The sequence below is a fragment of the Ovis aries genome, chromosome 8 (genome assembly GCF_016772045.2).
Source record: "Ovis aries strain OAR_USU_Benz2616 breed Rambouillet chromosome 8, ARS-UI_Ramb_v3.0, whole genome shotgun sequence".
Classification (NCBI taxonomy): Eukaryota; Metazoa; Chordata; class Mammalia; order Artiodactyla; family Bovidae; genus Ovis; species Ovis aries.
Window position 1 is genome coordinate 81,198,648 of NC_056061.1, and position 12,756 is coordinate 81,211,403.

Below are 12,756 nucleotides of genomic sequence, written 5' to 3' on the forward strand. Positions count from 1 at the left end.
TTGGTTGTAGACATGTAGATGACGGAATCCTTTATCTAGTGTTACTTTTGAAAAAGAAAGCTTTCTCTAGTTTACAGGTGGGTGCAAGGGCTTTCTAGAAGGGGATGTTCCCGAGCGAATGGGCCCTGCGGTGTGTGCCGGTATAGCTGGGCAGGTGTAGTGTGGGTGAAGACTTGCTGGGTGGCAGGCATGTCACCCATAGGGAACCCTGATTGTTTGCATGTTGAACTTTGAATTCTGTAGACCCCTGTAGAGCCTTTCTCTCTCCCTGTTGACGTTTAGGGCAGATAATTGGCAAGATTTCTGGAACAGAAAGGAGAAATACCTCTAATGTCCACATTCCTTCTGATCCTTTACCGTGATAGCCGGAAGTTCCTTCAAGGAGGCGGATGATGACTCTAGAATTCCAGAATGCTAGGCGGAGCCTGGTGGGCTGCCGTCTATGGGGTCGCACGGAGTTGGACACAACTGAAGCGACTTAGCAGCAGCAGCAGCAGCAGCAGCAGTGCGGGAAGAGACCTGTTGGAAGAGTTCATTTCTCAGTCTTTCCCTTGCCACGTGGGGCCCAGAGGAGTGAGATGGCCCAGGAGTAATCTAACATTGTATCGGTAACCAGGCATGCCCTATGTGCCAGGCCGTGTTCTGAGTGTTCTGTGTCTGCTGTGTTGTGGAAGACTTACAGCCATACTGTGAAGTGGGTACTGTTACCATCCTTATTTTTTCAGAGGAGGAAGCTGATGGTCAGAGAATTGAAGAGATCTGCCTAGGCTCGCACAGTAATTGGTGAGCAGGGTATAGGCCAGATGGCCTTAACTCCAGTCTGTCCTGGGCCTCACTCCACTGTCTGGAAGCTTCTTCCGGTCCTCAGGCTGAATCCCTAGAGAGTTAGGCTCCTTCGGCATAGTGAGCATTTGAATTGATAGATAGTTGGTGGTCTTGAAACCCTTGGCTTCCTGCAACTGAAGCCTTTGTCGGGGACAGTTTTGGGATAGTCCTCTTTTTTGTTTATTCTAACATTTAAAAATCCCAGATGTGTTTTCATTGGGTCGTTGCTTTCCTTCTTTACACCTGAGAACTTGATGGTGGCGTGACTAGGTGAGCTGGTCTGCTTGGACCCTTTGTAGGAAAGAGATGAGAGCAGGGTGACATGTGAAAGTGGTTATAAAACTGCTTTCTGAAACTTACAAAAATGACACGGAAGAGCTCTGGGTTAAAAGATGGCACGCGTCATGTCTTTCAGGGCTGGGCCGAGATCTTTTTAAAGCATCCTTAAGAAAGCCAGGGGGGCAGAGCCTCATTAAGTCTTGACTGGGGGCGATAACCTGCAGCCATGATTTGTAAGAAAGTGTCTCTACCAGGGAAGGGGGATCCCCCACTTTTTTTGAGAGTAATTTGTGTGTGTGTGTATGTGTGGAATGGAAGCCTCCTAAGAATTTGTAGAAAAATATACCTAAAAGTTTGTGTTCATTATGTGTTTTGCCAACTTGAGTACTTTAAATCAAAGCACAGCAACCTCCACCCCTTCCCAGTTAGCTCCACCTTATCACGCCCACTTCTCTTTTCTGTCTGTCCTGCGCTGTCTCCTCGTGTTTTGAAGGCCCTGTGGTCCTCCCACACTGCAGCGCTCCCCAACCTGCCAGAGGCCCCCTGACGTTGCACCCTCTTAGTTCTGAGAACCTGCAGACTTGGCTTGAGGACCCCTTATGAGGGTTAGTGATTCTTTTGGTTTTCAGTTACCCGTCTTTCCTTTTTGCCCCTCTTCCCTTTTTTAGCTTTTATTTTGAGGTAAGTCACATTTGTAGGAAAGTTACAAGACTAATACAGAGAAATCCCATCTACCTTTACTCATCGATTTTTAACATTTTACTCTTGAGTTCATCAATGAGTCTGTCTGTCTACAGCATGTTTTCCCTGAATCATTTGCGATTAGGCTGCATACATCCTGCCCCTTTAGTCCTTAGTATCTCCAAGTCCTTAGTATCATGTGCATTTCCTGGGAACAGGTTTTTCTTTTATACACCCCAGTGCAGTCATCACTATCAGGATGCTTAACTTGGAAGCAGTACTTTTACCTACAGTCCATGTTTTAATTTTGTCTACTGTCCTGATAGCATCTGTGTAGTAATCTTCTTTCCTTTGTTGCAGTATCCCGTCTGGAACTTCTATGTTGCTTGTAGCTGCCTTGAAACTCTTTTTCAGTCTGTAAGATTTGACTGTATATGAGTCATGTTAACTTTTCTCTTTGAATAATCACACCACAATAAGAGTCTGTATGCTTTCACTGTGCTGTGGTTTTGATAAAGTAGATCTTAAATAGGGCCCTGTCTCTGAAGAGAACGTTTTACATGGAGTGAGGTGGGGTGAGTGGGTAGGTGGAGCTGTAGCTTGTGTATCACAGCAGGGATTCTTTGTGCAGAGATAGGTAAGTCAGTTGCTAACATTCATCATATTTTAATGGCATTTTCTTTAATGCCAGTTTAAAGTTGTTAATTTAAAAAAAGTAGATAAAATGCTTCGAAAGAGGCATGATGTCATCCTTGGAGCTTGCTGGAGAAATGAGTAACTTTTCTGATTTGTCCTTAGGTACAGCTCTGATAGGTCTGGAATTGTTTATCCTTGTAAAACCACACAAGTATCTTTAGACTAATTGTCTACTTGAGGGTGGTATTACAATACGTTCCCTTGAAAGATGGGAAAACTAAGGCTTTGAGCGTTGGAATAATTTACCCATCGTGTTTCACAGCTAGTCAAAAGCAGGAGAGGGGTATGAGCTCGGCTCTCCCTGAACAGTGCCAGACTTTATGTAGTTCCACTTTACTGGAAAGAGTAAATTGGATCCTGTTTGTTCTCAAACAGGATCCTGTTTGCCATTAAAATATGATGAATGTTAGCAAACTGATAATTTGTAGTGGCTGGCTGGCTATTCCACAAGGTGAACGATTCTGAGGCTTACTGGACTTTGGGGAAATGAATGCTGGGGTTGATAAGCAGTGCCTGTCTTACGAACATCAGTAGAGGAGTGAAGGGTATCCATGCCTCAAATTGATAATCTAGAGTTAACCTCCATATACTAGTGATGTTAATCTATCACTATTAAAAACCTGTCATATGCTGAAACCTGACTATATTATCTCTAATTCTCAAACAACTCTATAGTAAAGTGGTAGTGTTCTTGGTGTAGCTGGGATAACTGAGATGAAGTTTCGTTAAGAGGTGAACTTTTCTTTTTAGCATCACACAGCTTTAAAAGTGTTTGGGTTTAGATTTGAGTTATTCTCACAAAAGCTTGCTTTCTTGATGTAAATCTGTGTTTATATGGGAAATATACCATATTATTTCCCTTTCTTAAATAAGAGCCTGCTACTCAGTTGTCAGTAGTAGTACAAGGATATGAACAATATTGCGTACTTTGAGATGTAAATTTTAGAAGTTGTTAACACCGTGGTAATAGTTCTACAGTTGTTTTGGATGGTGAGAATAAGAAATCTGAGGAGAAATGGAATGTATTTCCATTACTGTTTTGACGTTTCTTTCAGACCTAATTTACTCTTGAAATAAAAAAATATATATACACACTTTGATTTGTTCATAAAATCATTGTTTGCTAAATTAAATTCAGAAGCGTAGTTGAGTCAGTGATTTACTCACCGAATTGACTTACAGGTTGCTAAACTTGAGGATATTAGGCAAATGATAGGTTTTGCCAATTTATAAAAATCAGGTAAAAACCAGGGAACCAAAACAGCCTTATTTTCTGGACATATATTCTGTTGTGCCCAGATGATAGCTACCGGTGGGTTTGATGTCTGTTGTCCTCACCTCCCTATTCCTTTTCCTGTGGGGCAGTCCAGCTGGGGACATTTATTAGGACTCCCTGGTAGCTCAGTTAGTGAAGAACCCGCCTGCAAGGCAGGAGACCTCAGTTTGATTCCTGGGTCGGGAAGATCCGATGGAGAAGGGATAGATTACCCACTCCAGTGTTCTTGGGCTTCCCTTGTGGCTCAGCTGGTAAAGAATCCGCCTGCAATGTGGGAGATCTGGGTTCGATCCCTGGGTTGGGAAGATCCCCTGGAGAAGGGAATAGCTATCCACTCCAGTATTCTGGCCTGGAGAATTCCACGGACTGTATAGGCCATGGAGTCTCAAAGAGTTGGACATGACTGAACGACTTTCACACATGAAGTCATCATAAAAATACTCTTGTAGACTTTGACAAGTGCTGTGAAGGAGAAGCACAGTGGTTTTGGAGAGGGCCGCGCCCCATGCTGGCGTCAGGGAGGGTCCTCTGAGGACAGGGCTGTAGCACTGAGTCCTGCAGGAGAGCGGGGTTCCTTCTTCATGGAGGGAACCGCTCGGCTGAAGGCCCTGTGGTGGGCAAATTTGTGGTTTCGCTAGAGGCCCACAGAAGCCAGTGTGGTCGGAGGAGGAGATTTCCTGGTGGCCACAGTGATGTGTCCAGCTGACCAGACTTGGCGAGGGGGGTTGGCTGTGGTGGAAGGGAAGTGGGGAGTCGAGAGCATCCTGGACTCAACTATGCATCTGGATGGGGGTATGTTTCACTGAGAGCAGACACGGAAGGCATCCTAGCTATCCAGGCAGGGATGTTGGGTGGCAATTGGATATAGAACTCTGAGGCTGAGAGAAGTCAGCCAAGAGTGACAAATTTGAGGGGCACAGACATGGGGCGGCAATGGAAGCTGTGGCTTATGTGTACTTGGGAAAGGTGTGCGATGGTGTGTCATTCTTGGCCTCTTGTACCTGTTGGCCGTCCGAGGCCTTCGGGCTGTGAGCGCCCTTGCTGTTTAACTGGCGGTGCGTGTTGAGGAGGTTGCTCTTTTCTCTGGTCAGCAAAAGCTCCTCATGCCAGGCATTGTACTGAGTGCTAGGTATGCAAAGATGAAGAAGGCAGAATGTCCACCTTTGATTAACAGGATGCTGCAGAGACAAGAAAGTAAATAGACTAAATTATTGAGTGATTTTTGCTCTGACTTCAGTTTGTTAAGAGGAAAAGCAAAAAGATTTAGGAAATTCTCACTATGTGATAAATCATGTGGTCCTTTATTTAATTAGGCCCCCAGCAACACCAGAGGTGAACACACTACGGTATTGTGAGCTTGATTCTACAGAGCTAAGTGTATCTGTAGGATTCACACCCGGGTTTGTCTGACTTAAGCCACCTCCCTTTCCCTTATACCTTTTTGTCTCATTCTAAGCATTTCTCTAAACTTTGGGCTGTATTAAACATTAGGAAAGATGGAGGAATTTGAAGTGGGCAAGAGGTTGTCACCCAAGGGCAGACAGGGACTTGTGCCTGCGTAGCAAGCGTAGTGAGTGAGTTGGAAGAGTGCTGTGGATGAGTGGGAAGGATTTTCTTAAGGTTTCTAAAGAAAACCTTCTTGTAAGAATGGTGGTGCCTGGATTTATGTCACTTTATGAATGGCACTAGCAGTTAGCCAAGCCTCTGTCCTCTCCTTTGACCTCTTCAGTATTTTTATCAGTGCCGTGGAGGAAGGCATGAATGAAATGGTGTGCTGATTTAATTGGTGGTTGACGTCAAGATACGAAATGCAGTTAATATGTTAGATGTCAGGCCAGAATAGTGACCAGATACATGCAAAATGAAAATAGGCAGAGATAAAAACTTCTGCCACTAGGGTCAGCCTAACCGTGTCAGAGGAGAGGGGGAAGGGAGGGTTTAATCTCAACTGATGCGACGGATCAGGGGTGCAATGGGCCTATCAAACAGTGACAGGTCTGAGGCCAGGTTTGTACTCATGTAGGATCTGGAAGAGAAGCAAGTTCCTTCCCATAATATGTTTCATGTTAAGGAGGTTCAGAATTGGCATATTTTGCTCAGAAAAGGGAAATAGATACAGCTATCTTCAAATATTCTTCAAAAGGATCAAAGTTAAAAAAAAGCAGTGGGTTGAAATTATAAGGCACGGATTTTTATTCTCTGGAAGGAAGAAATTAATAACATTCATGGTTGCAGACACTTAGGGGTTCATACATTGATCATGTATGGATCAATGGGGCTGTTTTCAGTTCTACCATTCTGTGTTTCACTGACAAATCTTTCATCAGGGTGCCTTAAGAGCCGTGATCAAATGATAATGTATGAAGTGCTTTGGAAATGCAGGGTAGATGTTGGTCATCATATGATGATGCCAATCAGGACAGGCTTTTGATGGGTTTCTAGAGGATGTTACATGAACCTTTGATACCGTATGCTAAATATGCGATATATATACATCCTGGATGTATTTTTTTTTTAAGTATTCTAAGAGTTAAGAACCGTTGCTGATAATTGTCACTTTTTATTGGTAGTTTATGGAAATTACTTTATGCATAGGTAACAACATATTACTATTTCATTTCTAATCTTAATGATTCTGAAAAGTAAGAACCCAGTGATATTTTAGATTTGGGATACGTGGGTGTGTGTACAGAATTGTTGCAGATACTGGTTAGTCAGTCTTACTTTTTATTTTCGAGAGCACTTATGTGGCCAGTCCTCATCCCCAGGGGTCATGAAGCACTGTGACCATCCTAAGTCACCTGTGCTGTTTGCTGAGTGTGCGTGCTCGGTCAGCTCAGACGGTGAAGAGTTTGCCTACAGTGCGGGTGACCCAGGAATCAAACCTGAAGAAGATCAAACCCAGGGAAGATCCCCTGAAGAAGGGAATGGCTACCCACTCCAGTATTCTTGCCTGGAGAACTCCATGGACAGAGGAGCCTTGGTGGGCTACAGTCAACAGCGTTGCAGAGTCGGACACGGCTAAGCACGCATGCTGTATGCTGAGTGAGACACAAAAGGGGCAAAGCATGGACCTGGCCGTTTTAGTCTCCTTGGGAGTTAACTAACATAGGAAAAATGGGAAAAAAAACCACACGGCACATGAGTTAAATATCAATATAAGGCAGCCCAGAAGTCGGTTACAACCTGCATAGGAAAGATTCCAGCAGGTCCCAAAGATAGTGTTCCTGGGCGTGGTGCCGGGGCAGCTCTCTGGTCCTTGAACCCGGGCTTGAGTGAACTTGGGGTTAGACAGGCGAAGGAGAGAGTGGGAGCATCCTCCTGCTGCTTTGTGCTGAAAGTTAGCGTGTGGGTGCGGGGATGGAGGAGGCCCAGTGTGGGACAGCTGTGTCCCTTCCACCCCCACCCCACCCCCACAGCAGGCCACGGTAGTGTTTGCAGGATGCCTGGGAAAAAACAGAGGCATTTTATAGTTATATTTAGACATCATCACAGAAAAGTCAACATAGATTGCTTCATGATGTGACAGCCTCTACTTACAGTCCTTGAGTTTTCACACAGCTGTAATTCATGCGCATCACTCTTAAACAGTTGACATTGTTTTATATGTACTTTTCCACATCCCTGTCCATTCCACTATGCCAATATATTATGGCCCGTTCCTTTAGAGCCTTTTAGTCCCAATTCCATTTTCATTATAATCATGAGACAGGTATTCTTTCTTGCATTTGGTGAGTGATAAAACTTAAGAAATGAACACCAGATTTAGAGTTAGTAAGTGGTGGATCAGGGTGTGAACCCTCTCTGTGCCTATAGCCCATGCTTTCCCCCTTCGATATTGAAAGTCATGTAGCTGCAGACAAATGCAGATAAATAGCACCACTTCTCCATTTGAGAGTGTCATGGTTGGAACAAGATATATTTTTTAAAGCTTTGCTTTCAAGCTTCCTATCGCATTACCCTTCAGAAAGAGTTTACCACTGCTTTATACATACTAGTTCAAATAATCATTTACTCAACGTTGGGTTTTATTATTTTTGCCATTTCATATGTAATGGACTATTCAAAATTTTTCTTTAGTTGATGGTAAGAATGTTTTTCCAAATAATGATTCTAAAGGGGGACAGTTTTTCTTTCGTTGAGCTCTTGTTTAATCCTGATATATAGATGTGATTATAGATGAAGATACAGTTTTCTTTCTGTGGGTTTTTTAGTGTCTTTCTTTAATTTGTAGTTTAAGGAATTTGGCTGAAAAAATTGTGAAATGTTATATTCATAAAGAAACTACTAATAAGCTATCCCCTTAACTTGGTATTTAGGAGTGAAAACTGTTCCCTGGTGGCTCAGATGGTAAAGCGTCTGCCTACAATGCGGGAGACCCAGGTTCAATCCCTGGTTCGGGAAGATCCCCTGGAGAAGGAAATGGCAACCCACTCCAGGATTCTTGCTTCGACATCCCATGGATGGAGGACCCTGTTAGGCTACAGTCCATGGGGTCGCAAAGAGTTGGACACGACTGAGCGACTTCACCTTCACTGTTAACATAGATATCTTTATTATAAATACTTGGGTGGGTAGGCATACTCTGAAAGAGTGATAATGAGGGAGTATCTAAGTATAAAAAACATCGAACTTCTCTAAAGGCTACTAAAATATATATAGGGACTTGTTCTTGGATAATCTTTAAAGGATAGTTCGATTTCCAGACCAGCCTCTGAAAACCTATTTAACCTATAGTACAACCTAACTATGCTAACCTAATATGTCCAAAATCGATATTTAAATATATATTTAAAAGATATATCTTTTACTCCTCATTTAGTATTTCTGGGGATAGGGAACTTTCTGAGGTTTTGGAGGAAGTAGGCAACAGTGGCAGCTTCCCAGAAGATCTAGGAAAGGGTGTGTGTGTGTGTGTGTGTGTGTGTGTGTGTGTGTGTGTGTGTGTGTGTGTGTGTGTGTGTGTGTGTGTGTGAGAGATGTATAACTCATAGATACATAGCTACATATCTAAATACATACATATCTGAAAACTTATTTGAATAAGAAGAATTTACAAGAAAGTCTAGTCAGGTAATAAAATTCATCAGAAGCTGAGTAACTAAACTAGTTATTTTAAGACCTCTTTGAACATGGGTTGTATACACTGTGACTTTAAAAGCACTTATTTCACAGAATTGAAGTCCACACTGCAGCAATTGTGAAATGGTACCTAGAACAGAAAAATGTGCTTGGAATAACATATTTAGAGAAATAGTTGAGGACTGTTCTTTATGTGGGTGTCTCTGCTGCTGCTGCTGCTAGGTCGCTTCAGTCGTGTCTGACTCTCTGCGGCTCCATAGACGGCAGCCCACTAGGCTCCTCTGTTGCTGGGATTCTCCGGGCAAGAACATTGGAGTGGGTTGCCATTTCCTTCTCCAGTGCATGAAAGTGAAAAGTGAAAGTGAAGTTGCCTGACTCTTAGCAACCCCATGGACTGCAGCCTACCAGGCTCCTCTGTCCATGTGATTTTCCAGGCAAGAGCACTGGAGTGGGGTGCTATTGCCTTCTCCAGTGGGTGTCTCTAGTATAACATAAATTATATGTGAGAATTGAAAATGGTGATACTTTGAAATACTTCTTTCAATAGAAGGATAGATAATGAGAATACAGTGGTTTTGCATTAGATGTGACTACGAGCAGTGAGTTGTTTTTTTGGAAAAGGCTTCGATTTGATTTGGGTTTTAGTTTCTTTAAGGAGAGAGTAAGTAGTACAAAGCAGAGGTTAAGATCCTGCAGTGGTACATATTTAGTGTTAAAAATAGCGAAAATACACAGCAGGATGAATTTAAATTGTGGATGAATATTTAATAATAGGCCATAAGGAGAGAAGGTTAAAATTAAATAATTTGCACTGTGTAAGTATCTGTTTTCATATCTGAAGTCTCACTGAAAGGCATCTGATGCATTTTGAGAGGTAGAGATAATCTGTGTATTTCATGCTTTTGATTTTCAGAAATCTCAGGGTTAAGCTAACATTTTGACATGGGTGCAAATTAACTGAATTTTAAGTAGGACTGTGAGAGTTTATGGCACTGATGAGAAAGATATTACAAAACAATTTCAGTCGCTGATAAGATGAATTTGCTGCACTGTTATCTATAGCATTAAAATATAGACATTCCAATCATTTTCCCATTTAAAATTTCTGCTTTAATTAAGCCTGTTTGGGTCGTGCACTGTTTAAAGTCAAGTGAGCAGACCTTTCCTATGCCCTGTCTAATTCAGATTGAATGTGAAGATAGGGCTGTCTTGGGCCCCATATTGGAAATTTAGCCTGAAATCTGATTTACTCAGCCTCTCTGTGGGCTGTTCATTCACTCTGCAGATTCTAGCATCCCCAGCTCAGCCTCGATTTTCACACTTCCACAGAAAGTTTTATTTTACCTTTTGACAGTAAGTGTGGAAAATCTTTACATTTTATTGTTCTTAGGCATAAATTCTAACTTGAAGCATTCTGAGAAAACTTAATTCTTACTTTTCAATTTTAGCTTCATTACACGAGGTCATCATATGTATATATGTGTGGAATTGTGACGTCAGCACCATTTGTGACATCAGTATATTGTTTGAGCAATTTCTGTCATTCTAAGTAAACATTTTTCTTGACTGGTGAAACTAACACAGTTAAAATTCCATGAAATTGTGAGTTTCGAGCAAAATCATTTGGCCTACACATATTTTCATTCTGGTGAGGTCAATTCCTGGCAAATTTCTATGAAGCCCTCAGGACAGAGTCAGCTGTTTCTATAGGAAGGCTTTGTTAAAACTGAGACCTACCTGGATGCTCCCCCTCACAATGCCTTTAGGATGTCCGCTGGGTTGCACTGTAATCTTTGTCCAGTGTGTCCTCCTTCGGTGACGTGGTCACCTCTCTTGGACAGCCGTCAACACATGTCCACTCTGCCTCTAGTGCCTTGCACCATGCACACGGTAGACCCTTAGTCAATGTGTAATGAGTGGATTACTCAAGGCATTGCAGTGAGCACCAGAGCACCTACCGCTAAGAAGGCGGGATGGCAGAGATCATGGGCAGCCGTGTGTGTGGGGCAGGAGCGTGGGGGGAAGGAGTCCTGGTGGTTCGTGTAGCCTTGCATGCTTGGGGTGTAGGATCTGTACTCCTGGCTCCCCCTCACCTGCTGTTTGTGCTCAGCTCCTGGTCTTTTGGCACTGCCCTTGTCTCTGCCATGAGCCTGCCCTTGCCCCGGGCAGCAGTGAACCGCCCCATCATCAGTGGAGCGTCAGGTGCAGCCCACGTATTAGCGCTCACCTGTTGGCCACCTGGGCTGCAGTCGGCATATGTCTCCACCTGCTCCCTTCTCCGAAGCACCACTCTCTCCAACTCCATTTTCTGGCCATTCCTCTGGCCTTGCTGGGGCCTCTTTTTTCCTTCTTCCTTAAGGGATGTCAGTCTCTTGAATTTTGTCTTCTACCTGTTGCGCTCTTTGTACATATTCTCTTGGGGTAGCTCCTTGGGTTTTTCTGCTTTGTATTGCTGAAGACATCCAGGGTTATTGAGGGTGTGCTGTGTGCCAGGTGTGACTTGTGTCCTGCAGGTCCAGTGTGAGTGAGCAGAACGGAAATCGCTGTCCTCCAGGAGTGCCTGTCCTCGGTCTCCCACTTCCCTACTTATGACTCGAGGGCAGACCTGACTCCCCAGGCTGGAACGCATCATGGCACTTCTGATATTGTCACCTGGACTTCCTATTGGAACTGCAATTTTAACATGCGGAAGAGTGAAGGTCCCCACCCCACCCCCACAGGGAGGGTGGATCTGCTTCTACTCCGGCGTGCTGCTGGCTCAACCGGTGTCTTACCTGTTAAGCCACCCTTGCCGCCTGTCTTCTATCACTCCCAGGTCGAATTGCGATTCCATCCTGTTCCTTGAATCTGAGCGTGCTTTCTCCCACCACCGCTAACGACCCAGGACCTCGGCTCAGCGGCCTGCTGGGGCAGTCCAGCCTAGCTCCAGGCTGCTGCTGGGGGCGCTATCCTTCCGAAAGGCGGATGTGACTGTAACTCGCTGTTAAAAGCACTCAGTGGTTTCCCCCAAGATGCAACTGGAAGTCTTTCAAGTGTTGAGTGAGGCTCACCCACCTACTGGCCTCGGCCCGCTCCAGCTGCTGCTTTGCTTTGCTGGGGTCTAAGCTGCTTCTGTTTCCTTGCACGTGCCAGGCAGTTCATCATTTCATGGAGCCTGTGCTCGATGCCTGATGTTTCTCCTGCTTGGGGGTACTCTGTGCCCTGGCCCTCCCCACCTTGAATGTGGCTTCTTCTGTCAACCCTGCTAATCTTTGAACCTTCCTGAGAGACCCCGTGTCCTCCGTGTGGCCCACAGTTGGGCCTCAGAGTCTGGCTCACAGTTGGCATCAGCATGTGGTTCTGGAAGGATAGAAATATCTGTGGGTCTTTGTAGCACCGTGATGAGGGACTTCCCCCGCCGCCGCCCGGGCTGAGGCTCCAGTTTGGCCCTTCTGAATGGCCTTTGCTCTGAAGCCCATGAGCTGACTCACCAAGCCAAAAATAAAACTCAAAAGTCCAGTTTTGAACTGGTTATGTTTGGTAAGAGCCTTACTTGCATTGAGAAGGTGGCTTGTGACTCACAGTCTGGGTGCTTATTCATGTCACTAGTGATCTTTGAAAAGTTTTGCCCCAGACATTCTGTGTTATCTGAAATCTATCCTTTCACTTTCTAATGAGCACTCAGACACATTAATGTTTGATCAGGACTTGCAGACTCAGGTCTAAAATAAGGTAATTGTTCTAAGAATACTTTGAAGTCAGGAAGGGTTCCTAACCACTCACTATACTTTGCTTTTGTTACTGGGAAGCTGAAAGAGCTGGGTGACGTTAACTATCATGCCCGTTTCCTGTGTGCATGGTAGAATTTTAGATGAATGCAAAATCTTTCAATATATTGTTTGTTCCAGATCCCTTTTAATTATTAAAGCCTTGCTAAA

The 12,756-nt window shown here is 44.1% G+C and overlaps 1 protein-coding gene and 1 non-coding gene across 12 annotated transcripts in view; both read left to right on the forward strand.

Annotated features, from left to right (window-relative positions):
- Positions 1 to 12,756, forward strand: part of ARID1B (AT-rich interaction domain 1B) — a 424,945-nt gene that overhangs the window by 36,036 nt on the left and 376,153 nt on the right. The window lies entirely within an intron of this gene.
- Positions 8,090 to 8,161, forward strand: TRNAC-ACA (transfer RNA cysteine (anticodon ACA)). Its single transcript has one exon. It is a non-coding gene; the product is annotated as a tRNA-Cys (tRNA).